Genomic DNA, 21928 nt, shown 5'->3' with positions numbered 1-21928 from the left:
TTTTTTTTAAACTCTTAGCTTGCCCACGCAAACTATCACAACCATAATGTTGGGGAAACTTTACCCTACCTGATGGTGGCTTTAGTTTGCGTGGAAGATCTAAGAGTATTGAACAATTAACGTTTGAATCTATGTACACAAAAGCAGATACGTCCTTTTTAAAATTCATTGGACATAATTGCTCTCCCTTCGTTTTTTCTACATGACCATACAAAAACTGGTCGTTTGGAAAAATGTTGTTGAAAATCGTAACCAACATTGTTTTTAAGTATTAATGAACAGCCTCTAATCACAGCTGATCTGGCAGACAGAGTAGCATCCGTGGGCGGTCAATCATGCTCATGCTCATGCTCATTCCCAACGTCCTAGCCCTTCGTCATAATAATTTACGGAAAAGCTTACTATCGGTTCATATGTGAAATTTTATCAGCTACAACTTTGCTCACGATGTGTTTTTGATTAGACTTCAAGGTAATTAGTTAATAATTGATTTCGAAACCGATAACTTTGTGATATGATTAATGGACTGCTTTCAGGGCAACACTGCATCATGCAATACTTATGACATAGTGCCTGGATTCGTTTCCCTATTTTCGCACCAAGCACATCAATGCTGCCTGCTGAACAGTCTTCAGCAAAGTTGCAGCTGAGAAAATTTCACATTAGTACAGATAACAAACTTTTCCGCAGATCATTACAGGGAAGCGAAAGAACGATGTGAACAAAAAATTCACTTTTACCACAGTAATTCTCATATCAACATGTAGTGTGAGTTCGCTTCCAAACGAGCTCAAATTTTGGGAGAATTACCAGGACCTGATTTGAAATCGACTGAGCTTGGTGGAGCTAAATCTATATATTGAACCACTCTAGTGTATAGTCAGTCAAGACTCAGAGCTAAGCAAGGGCAACAATTTTATTAAGGTTTCTTTTCATATCGTGTAGCTCAATGCTAAATGTAGAATGTTGAATGTACTTTCTATCTAGAGAGTAAAGTAGATTACTTAAAACTTCATTCTATTTGGTTACATTGCTTCAAACGTGTAACCAATTTTTAGTGTACCATTTTCTGCAAATATGCAGTGAGAGACATTTATTATTCCTTGAGTATAACTAAGTAGATCATTAATTCAATTCAGAGCACATATAGGGTAGACGTACCTGTTATGACTGTACGTTCCTGTTAGGATGTGTTTCAACTATAACATATTCAATAGGCCTTTAGGATATTATTGAAACTATTTCTCCAGAATATTAATAAAATGTATCTACACAGTTTGTTTCTGTGCATTCTTTCGATCCATACGATAAAGGCTAGCATAAAAACTGTATCATAGCCGAATATTTCAACATTTCTCAATAGTGATGCGACATGCACTGACTAATGACATAGAATTACTGGCCTCAGTAGCTAAAATCTCTGGCATTTTATTGTTTCAAATCTAAGATCCTCAAAAACGCCTGAAAGCGAATCTCATGCAGGTCAACAAGAAGAGCTCAGGGTCAGAGCTCGATGTGGTAGATTTTACTCCGTAAATCACCACTTAGAGGTGATCTATCAGCGGTACGGGAGTTTCACAGCAGTTAATTGTGAGGTTACTGCACTCTTCTTTGCAACTGCGATCCAATCGGCTTAGCTCAAACGTTTCTACGCAGAAAAACCATCATTAAAGTGAAATCAAAAGTCAACAAACTAATCACGAATGACACAGGGTAATAAAGTGCTGTGACAAAAAGCGAAAACATTGCTATTTAGCCGAAGTCAAGTGGAATGTGCCTACATCGTAAACGCCAGCAACTTCCTCGGCCACAATACCAAATCTCAATGCTGAAAGGCACACAAACACGTGCGAACTTCGGGTGTGTCTTATCCCAATCCAATCAATTATATTAGTGCATGGAGAAAGCGTGCCCTTTCACACACGTAACTATAAAGTACTTCATTAACGAAGCTACACATATCTGCCGGTGTGATTTCGTCAATGTCACGCTAATTTGTACTACACAGTCCCTACCGCGGAGAAAACAGCCATCCCCACCCATCAGTTTTCCGTGGATAAATGGCCAACGATAATGCGGCATGGGTGTGGAAACCTCGGAATAAAAACAAATCCGCCGCCGGCAACTCGGTTCCAGCAAAAGGGCTCGATGAAAAAACGGAAATCTGCAGCGAGGGAGTGCCTCATAAATAAATTTACACTTCACGTATGCTCGACCATGCGCTTCGACTTCGGAGGGCACAATATGCGCCACTATTTCTCTCTTCTACGCGGCTTCTTCCATCACATACCGACCGGCTAGATTTTCTGGAGAGACCTTCAGCGTGATTGTGTAGGGTCATCATCCTAATAGGTTGTATGCGCGAGAGCCAGCAAACATGCCGACAACAAGAAGGAAAAGAGCCATGCCAAGTGACCGACCGTACCGCAAGGTTTCTGATAGGTGGTATGCTCCACTCGCGGTATGTGGCGACGGTACTGGGCGGCTGCTGGGACGCACCGTGAGCAACGGAACCCAGCAATGTAAGAGCCAAGGTGTGCATGATGAATCACTTCGAACATAATTATTCTAATAGTCTGACTAAAGTGGAGGCGCTAAGTGGAGTGTCGGCCGGATCACGGCGCTCAAAGCTGATTGAAGTTAAGGGTACCTACTTTTTGATTGAAAGTGGCTGAGAAATGTTATACAGATGGTCAAAATAAAGGGAAGAGGGTCTACTATCAGGAGTTCTTGGTTGTTAGTTAGTTTGGCATATTAAATCCTACTTACTGAATCACGGACGTCAAAAGAATGCATATTTTTTGGAGTTTCTTTAGCTAGGTACTTTAAAAAAAAACATTGGTGCGATAGATTGTTTTGACACTTGTTTGGAAAGTCTTTTAGAGCCAGACATTCCTTAAAAAAGTCTAAAAAATTGAAGATGTTTTCGGAAGTTACAGGCAACATCACTACTTGGCACTGATGAAGTCTGCAAGAAGTGGACGAAATACGCGTATCTGTCAAAAGATAAGCAATTATAACGGAATTTAAAGGAAATAAACCAACACACTCAAAGCTCTTCATAAAGGGATTCCGTTAAGAGGTTCGACAAATTTAAAGGATTGGTAAAAAGATAATTATTTTTTTAGTTTTTAAATCAAGAAAAACCGGAAAAGAGCCAGAAATTCTAAATCACCGGGAAAAGCCCGTGAATTAAAAAAAAATCGGGAGAAATAAGACTCTGGACCTTGAAAAAAAAAATCGAGACCCTTGGACTGGACAAGATGTTCACGAAAAATCACTTTGAAGAAGTTTTAAGAGAATTTTGAGAAGATTTCAGAATAAATTCATGACGTAGTTCAGAGATAATTTCCATGGGAGTTTTGGCAAGAACTCTAAGAGAATTTTAACTAGAACGCGAAGGCAATTATGTGAGTAGATTTTTTAAGAAGTTCAGTGCGAGATTCCATGGCGATAATGAAGAGAATTTCCAGATCCGCGAAAATTTTCTAGGGAACCGAATTTTGAGCAGACATTTCCCAAGGAGTTTTCAGAAGATTTTTCAGAGAATTTATCGCATAGTTGAGCAATTTTTGGGAGGAACTTCTACCAGAGATTATAATAAAATTAGGCAACTCATACCTGATATTTTAGGGAAAACATAAATAAGATCCTATTTTCTTGAGGTTCCAATATCTCCACATAATGTTGCAAAGCTAAGCTCGAGTAATTTTCAATTGCTCAAATGACGTGATCGCTTCCAAGGGCTTATCGAGAAGAATGTCTAGAGTATTCTAAGGAGAATTTCAAGTGAAGTTTCTGAAGAATTTGGAAAGAACTTCAATATAATTAGAAAACGGCGTTGGTTCAAATGTACTCATATATTGAGCAATACAAGATTAACTCAGATTTAAGTTAATTTTCTAATATTTTTTTACTATCGATTGATATAGTACATTCCGTATTCGTTTAAAAGTTACCTGTTCGTAAATTGTGTTGCATAAAATAACTAACGATAATCTTTGAAATATTTTTTTTTCATTTCATATAGGGGAAATGGCTCTAATGTTGGCCTATCGCCCATCGCTAAGCATCTGCTATTTATCAATTTTATCTAGATGAACGCGTCATTGGGACGGTACTCATGGATATTTTTGGTCGTTATTGAAAATTTAGTCGATTGCTGAATTTATGTATGGGCCCAAATGTGAGGCATTTAGGCTGACATTACATCAATTTTCCCTATATATAAATAAAACACATTGCGATGCAAAGTTAAAAAGAACTCAATTTTAAAAAGAACTCTTTAGATTCTTTTAACTTATTTTTGCATGAAAATCATAGCAACCTGCGCTGCCGTCGATGCTCTCATTTGTTGTGCTCTATCGCACAGTGGTCTAGAACTGTGAAAAGACGGTCAAAAGTCATTATCTCATGAATCTTGCATTTTAGACTAGTGATGTCCTCAGGAAAGGTTCTGGATGTTAAAAGGCCCCTCTTTTGACATTGATAAATCAATGATTTATCCTCCTAGAAGTGAGATTCAAAATTTATTTTTCCAAAATTTCCATATTCCGGTTCGGTGTCTTCGGCAAAGTTTTAGAAAATATCAAAACAAGAAAGTTTGCTCAAGACACTAGTTGGCTATTTCTTCATCTCATAAAATATGGAACGTTTTTGGTGGAAAACCGCCTAATAAAAGTTTCTATTTAATAATTAATTTCTTTAAACTTCTACTGGTTTGAAATGTTCTACAAAATTGTTTAAAACATTAATACACATTTTCATTGAAATGCGGTCCAATTCAATTTCCGAAGGGCATATAAATTTAACCAATTCCATTAAATGGATCGTTAGATTATTTTCACTCAATGGATTCTTGAGCAGGATTACTCAACATTGAGTTTTCTTCTTTAATTTAATTTTATCTAACCCCACGGAAGCCACCTTTAATAAATATAGAAGCTATGGAATCACTCAAATCCCTAGTTCCTTCTTTAGTGCACCTTGAAATCCCGTAATATATAATGAACTGTTGACATTTATTGTTCGTATAAAATAAAAAATAAAGCTGTGCACAAATATTTTCTCCAAAATATGAGAGAAAATGGAATGAAATGGCCTAAAACATATATTTCTAAGGCTCTGCGGCGTATGAACATATGCGTAATGGAATCCTTAGTATTTTTCGGAAAAAATCATTGTTCATGACAAGAATTCAGCGTCCTTTTAAAATATTGAAATTTAAGAAATTTGAATCCTTTGTTGCCACAGAAAGTGCTCAATTAATAACTATGGAATTGCACACTAAGTTCAGGACTGACAAAACTCTCGCTACAGAAGCATAACAAAGCTAGAAGATAAAGAAGGGGAGCTGGGTCAATATAATAGACTATAGTAGAAAAACATGTGAAAAGGGCATAAAACCTTTTTTAAACAAACCTTCGTATGCCCTTTCCCATATGACACCAACGCAAACCATCAACATCACTGGTTAGGGGAAAGTTCCCCCTTCCCGATGATTTTGTTGGTTTGCGTGATCGACCCTCGGTTGGCGAAAAAATGGCCTACAAAGGTTTGTTTACAAAAAGATTGTGTGCCCTTGTCACATGTGGCTCTTGAACTGACCTTTTAGATTACCCCAAGGTCCAAGACTGAAAAAAAACATACTATAAAATCGTTATTTAAATGTGTCTATTGTGGATTGGATGTGGGAGTCTCGGCAAAAGTCATCAGAGGTTGCAATGTTGCTTCATCTGCTTGATCCTTGAAATAGGCAGAGGAAGGAGTAATTTACTTCTGACAATTCACGATGAGCATAAACTGCCCTTCTCGAACAAATCATCACACACATCACATGTGCCCATGAGTTTCACGTAAGTGGCATCCAAACGAAAGAAGCATAAAACATTAAAAAAATATTAATAGTGAGAATTTGGTTCAGACGGAATAATTGTATTGAGCTTTAAAGCATTGATAATTCTCAGGAATCAAATGCCTTTAGTTTGCTTCACTTTATGTGCCAAGTGCTTTTGCTTGACTTCAAGCAAAGCAAAAGTACAAACGCAAACCATTAAAAAAGGCATAACTTTGTTTAATTGTTCAACTATACTAAATTCAACACTTCAACATTGTAACTGCCAGTTGATTATATTTTGCTTTGTAAATAGACTGTATTTTTAATGGATATCAGTAATGCTAAAAACCTATAAGGATAATAAATTATGTGTACTCGTACTAACAGTCTGATATTTAGACGCATAACCTTAAAGAATCCCAATGAAAGCGTAAACACATCCGGTCGTAAGTTTCACTCTTACCTGCAACGATAATAGAGAAGAAAAAGAAAATATGGAAGTTAGAATCATATAATAACAAGTTCAAGAACACTGATTAATGTACGCAGCAATTATCGTTTTTTCCTTCTACAGGTACGCCTTGCACAACCCTTAATTGATTGCAAAGATTTCTCTTGCAATTACGGCGTGCATTAAAAAAAATCCCTCAGTTCTCGGCGAGTACTTCACGCGCAACCATGCGTGGAATCTTCCTCGTGCACAAACTGTGAAGCACATCGCCGCCGTCAGGCAGCTACCAACTACTCCAGACGGGACAACGTAAGTACGGAAAATTCGATTCGATTTACACATCTTGGCAGAAGCTCCTGGTGAGGTTTTTGCTCGAGGCCAACCAACTCGTAGGTACGGATGGTCACCGTCGCCGTCTAGGAGGTTCTAATTACTAGATTTTATCGACTGTAAATAATGAAAACGAAAAGCATCCGAGTGCGAAAAACAAAAAAAAATACTTCAGCCTGGATGGAGTGGGTCGAGCCTCCTCTCTCTGCATGCCGCTACTATCTCAATTCAGTGCAAGACGACGACCATGAAGATGTTCCATTGCTACGATCAGAAGGGAACCTGAGAAGACTTCATCCTCCATTAAGCCGCGCGACGAGATTCAACTTGACGAATGATCCGGTCGTGTCAGTGAGGAATTGGGGTGTACCTCGGTAATTCTTTTAATCGTGAATGGAAGAAAAGATGCTCGGAAGCAGAAGCCATCAAAGAACACGTAAGGAATAAAAGTTCTTTATGTTCGATGAGGAAATGTATCCGGTCTTAGGATGGCTAAGTACCTACTAAATTAAGCTGAGCTTCTGTAGAAGAACTGTGGCTAGAACTAGAGATGAGTGGTTGTGGTGATCTAATTGAGATCTCGTGTTGGTTGTAAAAATCTTGTTTGAACTGCAGAAGCGGTTATTTACGGTCAGCAATTATTTGCAGTTGGAATATTATTAACCAACATATTTTAACTTGCTGTAAGGCTAGTAGTTTTATTTGTTTAACGTAGGTACAACAACAAATTAAGTAATAAAGCAAATGCAGCGCAAGGGAAATTGACTATCATGATAACAGTTGTCATACATTTAATTTGAAGTATTCTGTGAACTAATTTCTACCTCAGTGGTTTTTAATCTATATGCACCCATTTCCCAAAATTGCTCACCACCGTTCTCCTCTCCATAGAATGTAAAATGAATGTAAATTATTAGCACCATAATCTTTGATGCTGTGTGCTGACAAAGCACATCTACAGCTGATTTCATCTGGAACATTTTGGAAAATCCAGCTTCTCACAAATACGATTACATGAATGGTAGCAGCACTCGCCTGTCCAATTCTACAATATTGTGGAAAAGACAGCTCCGTTTAACCCAGAACGCAGTCTGCGATTTTCTTCAAACAAATATTTTGCGGAGAAATAATTTCGTAGCTAAAACAGTTCAGCCTGAATTTGATCGGAAATAATTCCAAGGGAAACGACTCTTCACATTTGAAAGAAAAACTAATTTGATACATGACGGAATTCATATTAGATGTAAAGAATGAAACGTAAACATACGTGTCCTGTGAAATTAACTGTTCCAAGACCGACAAATATTTAGGTAACTCAGGAAAAATTTGATTGATTGAACTGAACTTTACTTCTTATAAGCATGCATTTCATATCATAAGTGACGCTCGTATATGTCAGTCTCTGAGCACCGATATTTACATGATCTTTTTTAGTTGTGCAGCTAAGATGCAAGGAAGATTTTACTTTGATGCGTGTACGCTGAGGAGATAGAAAGGAGATTGATGAAGATTTCTTGCAAAAGGATGGAGCGTGATGCCGGTAGATGGATTTATATGCGAAAATGACATTTCAAAATGATTGATTCATTTGTATGATGATGACATCAATATCTACACTGGTGACTTCAATGCGGAGATGGGTTGGACTATGAGCGTGTCATGCTCATGAGACGCCATGGTCTCGGAGAAATGGGCGATAACGGCAGAATTTTTTAGTGATATAATGATCGGTGGTTCACTCTTCCCGCATTGACCAGTGCACAAAGCTACGTGGGTTTCCCGTGATAAAAATACCGAAAAAAAAATCGACCACAGCCGAAAATGAAGTCGGAGCTTTCTTTACCTCGGGCATACACATAGCACTGTCATGTCACCATCATCTTCGCCTACACATGGTGCAGATCCAGCGGTGGCTGGAGTTACCGGGCTGGTGATTCAACAAACGCCAACTGATCCACACTGCAAACGAATCTTACCCAGAGAGTGAGTCACTTGTATTCATTCGGATGGAGAAATTTCTAAAAGCGTAGGTTACTTATGTGCTGAGTGACCTACGGCTTTTCGAAATTTCCCATACGAATGAGTAAAAGGTAAAAGTGACTCACAACTGAGTAAGAGTGAGTCAATTCCTGAGTTTGTTTCGTTTTCAGTGCAGCAGTAAATAGTTCGACGTAAATAATGAAACTTAATCAAACATGTCATGTAAAATTAAGTGTTCCGAAACCGAAGCATACAAAACTCGACGGAAAGTGCGTTTGGTTGAATAGATTTACTTGATTTTTTTATCAACTAATTCTTATGTCATAAATGCCACAGTTGGTCTCAGTGCATCGACAATTACAAGACTTGTTCGTAGCGTAGAAGAGCAAGGGACGGTCATCAAGAATGCTTTTATCAATACGATGGAGAACATGCACTCAGAGAATGTCGCGCTAATCCACGGCTCTAATGTTCGGTAATTATTAAACTACGAAACTGTTCGGTAAAAGTTTAAAATCAGTGCAAAATTCAGAAATTAGTAAATTTTACCGACTTTTTCAGCTGTTCAAAAACCCGGTAAAATTCTACCGACTTCGGTAATCTGAATTCAGTGTGTAGAGAAGTAATAACCGCGATGGAGTGGGTGAGAACCATTCAGGCCAAGAACTGGAGGTCGGCAATTGTATTCGGCTCTAGAGACGGAAGTCAATCGCTCTAGAAAGTTGCAACAACTGGTCACACTTCTACGACATCTCACGACGCCTTAGTTTGCAAAATATGTTGTCATAATCGTTCATATCAAAATTGCTTTAGATCGCTAAGTGGTTCGGTATTGCCACTAGTGTTGTTTAAAGCTAGGGAGGTCACTTTCTCTCGAAGTATTCAAGAACTTTTCCCGGTAGTTCTTCCCAACTTTCCTGCGTAATTATCAGGATGAACTGATTTAGAAACCCAAGCAGCGAAGCATTCAAAAAATGTTTGAACAACAAAACCATTCTTGAGATATGCTAGAATATAACGAGCCAATGATATTTTGAAGTTAGGAAAGACTTTTGGTGACTGAGCTATGGAGTAGTCTTCTACAAATGTGTGTTGTAAAAAATAAAAACAAATGTTGTGATTGATAAGAGGTGTCCTTCGTATAACCCGGTTGCACCAAGCCACCCCAACAAATATTAGGAGAAGAATAAGAGCTTATTCTGGCAAAAATATACTTCTTCACCGGATAAAAAGCTTATTCAGCCTTTCATCAGCACCAATTGTTTGCTTTGACTATATGTTTTAGAATTACTTCTGCGTGAAGTCAACGATTTACATAGTTGCAATTTCCAAACCTACGACTGGATGCCTTCCTTCAAATAACAACTGAAGTGCGGTAAAAAAATCGGTAGAACTGTTTCAAACACATCGTTGGTACTTGAGCGGTCTCTTTTTGCCAGTGGTGGCGGGGGGGGGGGCACCCCTCACCATCCCTCTCCAAAGGGGGAGTTTGGTAAAGAGAGATGAAAAAACCGATTTGTACCTCCCTTAAAAGTTGTCCTAGCTCGCTATTCTACTATCTATATGCAATTTTCACCCTGCCGTACTCTAACGGAACTATCAACTCTATACTTTCATCTACTCCATCTATCGTATAAAAATTACCACTACAGTCTGTTATTTGAAATTAGCATCTTCAACAAATTGTTTGTTGGGACGCTACGCACTGATGTGAATATCTCCGTTATAAGCATGAATTGAGGTATAGTTTAGAACAATTTGCTTGGTATGAGGTCCTCTATCACCCTGGTTCAGGAGTATAACGAGCTATACAGTAAAAAAAAAAAGTAATATGCCTCAACGTAATTATGCTAACGTATCAAGAAACTAGATGTAATTGTGAGAAATATATGCAAATTAACATCAATTCGATGTAATATTATATCGTTCTTCGAATTACGCAGAAACAAAATGACGATTTTTCATTCCGTCACATGTGTATAATATTCACATATAAATAACATAATTATTACACAGCAACAGCTGCACATAGGTCATTCAACAAATAATTGTGTAATATTACACTAATATTATGCGATATGACAGCTAATTACTATGCCAGGTTTTTAGCACTGATGCGGATCGACATTCAGTGAATCATTTTCCAGTTTAAATTTGATTTTCCTGCCCAAAAGTTAATATTTGTAAAATCCAGTGTTGAAGAAAATCACTTAAAACAGCCAAAATGGCTTCCATGTTTGATCAGTATTCCTCGACCATAATAAGGGAAAACACCAGCGAGCTGAATCGTCCACAGTCGTCGGACTACTTAAGCGTTCGCATCAAGAAGGAACCTCCCATTTTCGTGATTTTTCTCATTTTCCAATCCGGGATCCTATTCCTGTCGGTGCGAAACGATTGGATTATAATTGTGATGACCTATCTAACGATTCTACGGATGAACATCAAACAGGACAAGTTCAACGAGGTCTCGATCGACAAGTACTTCGATGGGTTCAAATCGTGCAATCTTTTTCTGAACCCACTGGGGGCGCATTTGTTCATTACGTTGGCACCGAATCGGGCACCGAAGTCTCCGAGCTTCATGCCAGAGGCTCTCCATCTGCACCGAAATAGCTTCAAGCCGAAATTTATCTCCAATGTGAGTTGCCGTGTTGGTCAATTTTGATGAGTGAGAGAGAAATTTGCTTATCTGTTTTCAGCTGAAAGATCAGGAAATTACGGCCATTGGATTCAACTACTCCAATCACATGGACCTGATGACCGGTCCGATTTTATTGGATACGAGTAAAGGAACTATTTGGGAGGCTGACAGCGGAGATAAACTGGTGCAGCAGGTCGTTCGTCAGGTGTTCGATGTTGGAACCGGTAGTGATAGTCGTCCTATATCGGGTATTGAATCCACATGCGCCAGGATCGAAGGAATATTCACTGTATCATTCTGGTGCTAACGTTGGATAGAATCTATACATTCGATGAAACTATTCGCCAAACAGATTCAAAATGGCACCGGGACAGCTGCAGAAAGTATTTAAATCGTACTTGACCATCCCCGAGCAGTTGAACGATTTTCAGGATGTGATGAGTAACATTAACTACTCGAAGCTAGCATTTAACTACGAAGAAGATTTCCCAAAGAGTTTTGGTTGCTTGACTGAATTTATGGTGCAAAAGAAGTTGTTCAGCAAAATTCATACAAAATGGTGCCGAATGTGAACACACCCATATCGTTTGTTCTGACGGATTTCCATGTCATCCTGCTGTACGTGGATCACGTGACGGTCATTTTTCTTCTGATCTACCAGGCCGTCTATGAGGAATATTTTGTCGAACAGTATGGCAAATTGTACATTTTAGTGAAGGATGTTCGTTCCAATGTCACGTACATTTACAGCAACAAGATGATTTTCAGATACAAGGTAAGTTGGAAGGTTTAGTGGACGGATTTTAGAACTTTAGTTTCCACACATGACGAAAACTAACCACTTCCAGATCAACAACGAGCAACGCAATGATAGATTTTAATCATTATTTTTGATAACTTTTTTGTTTTTTTTTTCAGGCTGGCAAAAACGTGCCACTAACTAGCAAAGCGGCATTCAAGAAACATCAGCTGTTCAACCGGAAACTACTTTCACAGCGTAGTCCTATTCGGAGGTTCGCATACGATCCACTGGAATGCCCGTGCTGCTGCAGAAAGTAAGTTTCAATTCACACTGTGCTTTAACAGTTTCCAAATTCAGAAATTGAACTTTCCAGACTACATTACCCCTTTCCTGGATGGCCTGTCAACGATCGCCAACTTCACGGTAAAAACCAAATGAGTCTACCAGATTGATATTCATAATCCCCAGAAGCAGATTCCGGACGAAGGCAAACTACACTGACACAATGCCATTCAGGAGGAAGCCCTGCCGCATGTCATCACGGCGTTTGAGAAGAAGTTGGGTAATCAAAATTCAAGGATGGCAGCCGGGCTTCCACCAACAACGGAAATTTCACCCAGTTAAACTGCTGTTACTCATAGATCTGTAACAGCAATTTTACTAAAACTGAGTAAAATTTCTGTGAGAGGGAAAGAGATTGCTACAAAATTTTGCTCAGCCAGTGAGTAACATTGCCAGTCAAGGTTGCAAATACTTATTTCAGCTAAAACAATGTTTTTTTTAAATTATGAAATAATTAGATGCCATGATCATATTTTGAATTGGAGGTTGAAGAAGAGGTTGCAAAGAATGTGTTTGACATATTAAACCTGTTTATTTCACTTCATGAGAGTCACAATCAGCGATTTTTCACAAACTCACTCACTCACTCACTCAGCGATCAGAAAATCGCTGATTGTGACTCATAGAAAGAAAAATTGACAGTTTTTATGTTTCAAACGCATACTTTGTAACCTCTTCTTGTAAGTTACAAGTAAAACATGCCATCCATCTTTTGGTTTTATTATTCCGAAAAATATTATTTTAGCTGAAATGAGTATTTGCAACCTTGTTGCCAGTTTTTCCATTACATCGCTTCGTGTACGTTAAATTTATTACATCGGGAAAATTACATCGGTTTTTTGTATTGCATCAAAGGCCCTCGAGTACATCGCTCATCGTAATATTAAACAACCGACGGATTGACTTATGTGCAGCTGTTTCGATGTAATATTCAACAACTTTTTTTGCTGTGTACCATTCATTTTATACATTATGTCTAAAGCCAGCACTACACGAGCACAAATATTGTCAATACTCGCAAGCAGTCTTGTAACAAGTTGTAAGTGGTCACGGTAGTCGACACATTTTTTGTGATAATCGACTGCCTTTGCTTCCGACACTTTCAAAACAAGCTATCAAATTACAGTAACAAACTAAAATGTCATGTGACATGCTCTGTCATATGACACTGTCACCGAAGACCGTCACGAATGTTGCACGATGTCCTAGTAATAACATTTCTGATCAGAAATACTTTGATTTACACCAAATCGAGGAATTAACACGAAATCACACATGTCATATGATAGTTATTTCACAGACAAACAGACATAACACTCACAATCACATTCATCGCAAATAATGTTTTAGTTGAGAATGTGCTTGCATTTGTCATAGTGGCGCCACTGACGCATTGACGAAGCCACCACATTTCGAACTTATCAGTGATGCCAGTTCTTTTTCACGTCTAGTTAGTAGATGTCAGCTCTTGAAAATGATAAGTGGTCAAGGTATCCCACTTCAGACACATACCACATCTGACGAATACAGAAAAAAATAATTGTTGAATATTACATCAAAACTGCTGCATATTAGTCATTCCGTTCGTAATATTACGTTGTACGATGTACACATAATTCGAGAACAAATCATGTTGATGACTGTAATATTCTATCAACTTTTACCAGTTATTGATGTATAATACTTAACCATGAATATCATTGATGGATACATATTATTTTTTTCTTCTGTGTACACATTGAAGTGATGAGCGGTGGAAGAAAGGGCACTAATAAGTGATGCATTACCTTGTTTGAATACTTGTTTCCAGAAAAAGAAAAAGCACACTAAGCAAATAAAACAAATCCCTAAAAAAAGTCTTAGTTTCTGAAAATTTTTCCTACGGATCAGTTTTTCTGCAGAATTCAATCAATTCTATAGATCTTCGGAAAATTTCATAGAACCGACATCACTGACTTCCATCTGTTTTGTTTTTATTCAACACAGCTGACGCGTTGACAGAACAAGGGAAAAGCAATTAGTAAGAAAATTGCATGCACGAGGGATGCACCGGTTGCAAAACATTGCTTGGGAATGTGGATGATAGGTGGTGCTAGTGCTCATGCAAAATACGCTTGACGATATAAAAACGTCAACAGTTTCAACTCCTGCTCGCAAGTATTGACAATCATATTGATGAAAATATTGACGATAAAAATATTGATGTACCAATTGACGCAAAATCAAAAAAAGTTTGATTTCAAGCCTCAACATTTTCCCTCATTTTCCCCTTCTGTTTGACTATAGCAGCAAGTGAACTTCGGCAACTTTTGTCAAGGTGGTTGTCATTTGACTCAGATTATTCCATGAGAAACAACAATGTTGGTTACGAGCGACCCTGTATTGATGACCTCCCGAACGTATTGTTGAAGATATTGACATGAAAATATTGATGGAAATATTGACGAAACCTCTGTCATGTGAGGTGCACTTTAGGGCGTCTTTTAAGATTTGCCTGGATTCTAGTTTAATATTATTGAAAAAAAAACATGGATATCTCTAGTTACTACTGATGCCATTCGTCAGCCTATGACTTAAACAAACTGTCGTCAATTGACGATAGACGTAATTTGAAATATTTTTTTTTTCATTTACTGCGGATGAAAATCAATTCACAATCTCTTTTCTATGGTGTTGTTCTTGTTGAAAATCTGACTTTTTGATCATAATTATGATTAATGCATCGACTTAGGCCCGCCTCTATCTAGGTTATGCACTAGCGACAGCCTCATAAAACTCACGTTTCTTGTAAGGAATATTGCCCTACAATCATTTTAATACGTTCACCTCTAAACCATGCTTAACATTAAGCTAAAGGTCTCCCGATGTGAACTCAATATGCCATTCACTCGCAACTTGTGTAAACCACTGACCCGTAGGTATGTAGTGAAGTCAGGTCGAACCGTTTCATTTTGACCGAGGCCATGCGCTCAGTTTGCCTCCTGGTGCATAACACAACGACAGTACCGCACAGCAGTCACATTACCCACTTTTCGGCGCATAAATCTCTCCGCACCCTTCTGATAACCATCATGCCGCAATAGCCATGTACCGAAACATGATCTTTTCCATCAGATATGATCGCGCGAAAGTTGTTTCCAGAGAGTGAGTGAGTGGCTGAGACCTTCAAGCAAGCAAGGGCCCGTCATCTTGGTCGCTCAATTAAAATTCTGGGCCTATCAGCAACCGCATGACATGGCGGGTTCCGGATGGACCAAGCGGAGGCTGTGTTGATAGTTCACGTGAATTTGATAAGATATCTCACATCTCCTCCTTGTGCCGCTTCCACTTAGCGTGGGTCGTTAAAGCCTTGGGAAAAGCACCCATCATGTAGTGAATCCGAAGATGGAGATACTGATGCTGATGCTGCTGCTGCTGCAGTGGCTGTTTCGTGGCGGGGCATTATCTTACAACATTTTTTGCTCCGTCAGAGGTGGACCGACTAAAAAAGCTGTAATTAACGCAATTTGGAGTGTGACAAAAGGGAGGAAGAAGATGTTTACCGGTGGGTAATAAATTAATGAGATAATTGAAAGAGAAGTGGCTGTTTGAAGCGAAATTCAGTATATGCACGAGGGTCATTAGAGGCAAATGATTCATCAACATTAGGTACACATGCCGATACAAATGGGGGTGTGGATTAAGATTGTAAGAATATGGGTTGGAATAGAAATAAAATCCTAAGTGGCTTTGCATGACCACACGTGTGTTGTATCTCGGGGCTAAAGTTGCAGTTGGCATAAGTCATTCTCAGTTAGTTTAAATTCTGTTTACGTGTGCGCAAAATTATAATTCTGCTCGTGTGCCGTTATCGATGATGACATGACACAACCCATGCGACAGCAGGCAGGTATGCTAGAAGAGTCTTGAGCACATTCGACGTTTTACGATTTTGTCCTCACAGTACATAAATTCTGTCAGATTCTTGATATCCTCGAGTTACCAGTCACGAAATCGGTGACGACGCTCTCACGCTCCGCAATCCATTGGGAACCATTCACCGATCTTCCATGAACATAACGGACCACTCGGTTTTGAGTTTAGACCCCATTTTGCGCTGGTTCGCCTTCAACGGCTACACCTGATCTAATAGCAGTTTTGCCATATTGTGCACACGTTTGTTGTTGTTTATTTTTCTTCTTTTTCTCCATTCCGTAATGGTCAATCAAAACCAACTCACGTTACTCGGCAGCAGGTACAATTTGCTATGCCCCATTCTCTGTAACACTGTCGTTTCTCACATGTTTTACCCAGTTTTCGTTCACTTACCTATTCCCGAACGGAGCCCCATTCTCTCATCACATCACAATCGCGATGATCAACTGTGCCACAACGAGCGCGAGCATTCATCATTTGCTATCACAAATTATATAATCGAAGCAAATCAAGCTTACAGTTCTTTTTCTGAGACTCACGACTTAAAGTTTGATACGGTTGGGCAGCAGGTTCGGTCGTTTTACATTTTCATTCTCGATCGCGCGCCGCACTACTGACCGATGAATGCGTACACCTTGATGGGTATTAATTGACAATAATGATGCCCATTTCTAGCCAGAAAGAGAGAGAGCATTCAGTTCGAAGACAGGTGAAAGAGCAGCTCGTTAGTTTACATACAAGCCAACCAACTGCCCTTCAAGGAGATCTGTTTGTACCGCACCTGGAGGTATGATCGAATTTCACTACTACTGACCGACTTTTATGAAAGAGCGCGTAACTGACCTAAGAGGTGCTGAGAATTAGTCCAGTCAATTATTGTTTGCGGAAATGGTCGGATGAATTGGAAGTTGATTTGTGAACGAACCTAACTGTGATTTTCTTGCTATTAGTGTGAATTTTGAAACTGGAACACCTCTCTGATTGATGATGCAATTGTTTTTTGTTTGATGCGAAGCCCATTCAAAGTGCTTCTAAGGTACAAGAGCAGACACCGAAATGTGAAATATCATTTGATTTATGATCATAATGGTCTATCCATATCATATCATCATCATCATCAATCGTTTGCATATGTCTACCTCTATTCAAGTCGAAATTCTAGTACTACACTATGTTAGTTTTGATTCGCTATGAAAGCTTGACTTATAAAATGAGGGGCTCGTGGATTTTACTATGTTCCGAGGTGTGCATCAATTAGCTTGGAGCCGAAGAGAGTACCAGAGCAGAGCCAAAAAGTTGAGCACGTTTCTTCGGGACCTTCTGGTCCTTGAGTTACCTCTATGGTAATAGTGCCTATTCGACCTACTTTGTTATAAAAATAAATGTTAAAAAAATATTTAAAATTTACCATAATCAATATACCGTGCCGATTCAAATTTCGGACACTTAAACTCGAATTTCGGACACTTTTAAAAGTTGATTATCTCGGTCGAATATGATCCACATGTCTTGTAAATTTTAAATTTTTTTGACTAGTGCCCTCCACGATCATCTAACATTATTACTTTGTTTCTAACTGGATGTAATATTTAATTAAAAATGAAAGTGTCCGAAATTTGAATCGTCCGAAATTTGAATCGGAACGGTATCTTTCCTACTTATAGATGGATTAAAATGCACAAGTCCACATTAACATATGTTTTAAGAAATAAAAGTATTCTAAGATCATTTTTGTTTTCTAAAGTTAAGCTACAATTGATAAAATAACAAACTAGGAACTATTTCTTGGGATCCGGCTGACTTGATTTTGTTTTTGAGATCTCTAACATTCCCAAAGTATTCGTCAGAATCAGTGAATTTTGAGATTTTTATATTAAGGTTCAACAATCTTAAAGGACCAAAAGGATCTTCGCTTCATTCGCTTCAACGCTCTCGCGCTCCAAGACCAAAACGTCCAACAAAGTTTGTTCGAAACTGCTGAGACATAATTTGAATAACACAATTACATAATTCTAAGGCTTAACAATAATTTTAAAATTCGGGAGAAAGAAAACATGATTCATCATGTTTGCAAGCAACAGAAGATTTGACGCTATCTGCGTTCCTTGGTTCTGTCTCCCGGGCCAGAAATTTGTGGCATCCCGAGTGATAATTTTAATTTTAGTTTATGATACGGTGATGATGTTGGTTCAATCGCAACTATTTTTGAAAAAAATTAAGTGATTTCGAGCGAAAGTGTACCAAAAGTGCTTCTGAGCTAGGGTTACCATATCAAAAACTTGAAAAGGAGGACATTTCATTTGAGGTTTGGAGATAAAGGAAGACAATTATTCCTTTTCTTAACATTAAAGGAGGACAATGAGTTTTTATCAAACGATTTAATAATATGTGCGCTATCACAAAATTCATGATTTGCAAAGGTTCAATTGAGATTGTTTATAACTTGTAGTCGTTATTAATGAAATTCATCTTCTCGTTATACTTCTGAAAAATGCATCAAACTAGCCCTCATAATCCATTTTTGATACTTGGAAATGATCTAGTCTAGCTTATTTGCATGAAAACTACAGCTTTACAGCCTTAAAACCATCTGAAATATTATAATGTACAAAAATCAAGATACACGTCATCGCTGATTGAAACCGAAATGACTGTTTGTACGTCGATTTAAATATTTATGCTTTGAATACCTAAAATCTCATAGAACCAGAACCTCAAAATCGAACTTATGTTGGATTCAATATGTTGTTTTATTTATTTATTTTTTTTTATTTAATTTTTTTTTCTAATAAACGGAAGTCTGGCACTGGACCATTCCGTTGCCCACGCTGTCCGCGCTGTGCAAATGATCCATCTCTTCACGTCCTGCAACGGTACCTTGTGCGAGTACCGAGGACCAGATGGGCCTAACCTGGCTAGGTTGTTCGCCTCGATGTTCCCTGGGATTCCGCAGTTTCCGGGAATCCATGTGTCGATAGTGTTTGGTGATGCAACCTTCAGGATGCCCTGGATCCAGGGGTGGACCGGGACCTCCGACGAAAGGGCCTGAATAACACTGTGGGAGTCCGACAGGATCAGGATTGGGCGATTCGCAGGAACCGTGACGGCATGAAAGAATAGCCGCTGCTTCTGCCGAGAACACCCAACATTGTTTTGACAGACTTCTACTCGTTAAGGAAATGTCACCAGCGATTCCCATTCCGACTCCAGCTCTCGATCTTGACCAGTCCGTGTAACGATGCATGTAGTTTTGGTACAATCCGGTCAGCTCTGCTACCGATCTCCTAAGGGCTACGGAATTGTCCCCGGCTCTGAACTTCTCCTTTATCCGGCTGTCGATGTTTGGTGCGGGAGATTGCCAACTCTTATCTCCGTACCAGTGAATCTTGGTCACTGGGGGGAGCTCTGCGTTTGCGATTGTACGGAGAACTCTGTCCCCCTCGCTAAGGAGGCAGATTCTGTCGTTTTCGGCGGTATTTGCTGAAAATGCAGCGGCTTTGTTGGCAATGGCTGCATAGATGCGGTACCGGAAAGGGAGAATGCCGGCTTCGACACAGCTGGCATCAGCTAGCGTCGAGGATAGGAGACCGGAGATGATGCGCGTGTAGTTATTGTACACCGGAGCGAGTATTTGTATTGCCTTGTCGGTGGCGATGCAGGTCAGCTCGGGTCCATACATCAGCTTGCTATCTACGTTGGCCCGGGCAACACGGAAACGTACTTCTCTGTTGTTGGACCGGTGGGTACGGGAGATTGTGCGGATGAACATGATCCTGCTGCGACAGCTGGCTTTGACCCCTTGAAGGTGGTGGTCAAAACTGAGCGACCGATCAATGACAACCCCCAGCAGTTTCACAGTTTTCTTCAATGGGATAGCTTGATTACCGATCTTTATGGAAGGTCCGCAGATCCGATGTCGGTACTGGCAAACGTGGCACCTAGCGCTCTTTTCAGCAGACAGCTGAAAACCTTTCGAAGCGGCCTAATCCTCGTTCCTCCAGGAGTTTGACCTGTGGCTACGATTAGAACGTCGTCTGCATACACGAAAATGCAGATGTTCGCTGGTAATCGCTCGAAGACACTGTTCATGGCTACCAGGAACAAAGTGACAGCAATCATTGAATCTTGGAGAACGCCAGTTTCCTCGCAGAAAGTGCGGGATTTGGTATTACCTACCGAGGTTCGGAAGTATCAGCCAGTCAGGAAATTTTGGACGAAATAAATGATATGGCCGCTAAGGCCCCAGCTGACGAGTTGCTTCAGTAGCACCGTGGGCGTCCGTACGGTTGAAGCCTTTCACCCGTACATGGACGCCCGCGGTACTGAAGCAACTCAATCTGTGTAGTTGTGATCCATTTGGTGAATTTTAACTTAAATTTGACAGATAGAAAATTTTCAAATAAACATGCTATTGTACCAGACTTATTTTTGGCAGACCAGGAATTAATTTTGACAAACACCTTTTCGGAAATCACACAATCAACAACAGAGAGGTTTTCGAACATTGTAATTTATTTTCGAAATGTCCAATTTAAGTAAAAATTCAGAAAAAAATGGAATACAGTGTTACATTTGATGAATTTTCACTGATACTTCGAACATAAATTATAATGTTTGAAGATCCCTCTGTTGTTCATCGTCCAACTTTCGAGAAATCATTTGTCAAAATTGATTCCTGGTCTGTCTGAAATAAGCAAGTTTATTTGAAAATTTTCCGTCTGTCAAATTTAAGTGAAAGTTTTTCCAAATTGATCGCAGCCTAAATGTGCGGGGGATGACAGCTGTAGTATACTCCTAGTCTCACCATCGAATGGTATTTGCTAGATAAGATGAGGTTAAACAAATAAGCTCTGCAAACAACGCTCTTTGAAAACAATTTAGGAATATGTAACTGGAATAAATGCAAGGATTAAAAAGGAGGACATTTTCTGGCAAAAGGAGGATGTAGAAAAATTATTGAAAAAGGATGACATGTCCTCCTTCAGGATATCATATGGTAACCCTATTCTGAGCGTATTTCGCAGTTGAATTTGGTAAAATTCGTGCATTCCCGGTTGATTGTGGAAATACGTATCACAAAATTGCCCACCGATTCCTTTTTTTTTTGCCGTTCGACGACGACGGGTGTGTTTTCGCGAGAGTGACGTTTATTGGATCCGTTTCTTTGCACGGGTGTGTTTTTTTTGTAACTAGCGTAAGTGTGCCTGCGATTTGCATTGAGTGTCAGAGATTGTGAGTAAGCTGAAGGATGCCTCGCTGGATAAGCCCAAGACTAGACGGGCGGTAGCTGGTGGCTGTGAACGGTTCCTGGGGAAAGCACTAGATGCGACCCTCCTCCCAGATGACCATGGCAATGTAAGAAGTATTACAACAAACGTAATTGCTATTAGATATTTTTGCAAACAGTGACAGATAGCGGACATGAAGAACCAGTGGAGGTGCCGGGCAAAGGTATTATATCCTAGACAAATGGTAAGCTACAAATTCGCTGTTGTCGCTGTCGTAATCGCCGTCGTAGTCGCCGTAGGCAGTACCGTTAGTATATTTAAAATTAACCATCAATCTCTGAAAATATGAATTATCGCGTATTTTTGTTGTTCATTACATGCCAAGTGAAATTCGAGAAGGTAATTTCATTTGAATAGCTTGCTTAACCAGGTCTCAAACAATCGTCACGTCGGTCATAGC

General features: G+C 39.3%; 1 protein-coding gene and 1 pseudogene across 3 annotated transcripts in view; one reads left to right on the top strand and one right to left on the bottom strand.

The window, feature by feature from the left end:
- Positions 1-21928, bottom strand: part of qsm (Zona pelucida superfamily protein qsm) — a 220843-nt gene that overhangs the window by 129265 nt on the left and 69650 nt on the right. The window lies entirely within an intron of this gene.
- On the top strand, positions 10822-12122 carry LOC135706776 (vacuolar protein sorting-associated protein 18 homolog; annotated as a pseudogene).

This window comes from Ochlerotatus camptorhynchus, unplaced genomic scaffold, assembly GCF_037179485.1.
Source record: "Ochlerotatus camptorhynchus isolate MF236.1 unplaced genomic scaffold, CSIRO-AGI_Acam_v1.1 ptg000291l, whole genome shotgun sequence".
Taxonomy (NCBI): domain Eukaryota; kingdom Metazoa; phylum Arthropoda; class Insecta; order Diptera; family Culicidae; genus Ochlerotatus; species Ochlerotatus camptorhynchus.
The sequence above is the reverse complement of the archived record's forward strand: the minus strand, read 5'-3'. Positions and strand labels throughout refer to the sequence as shown.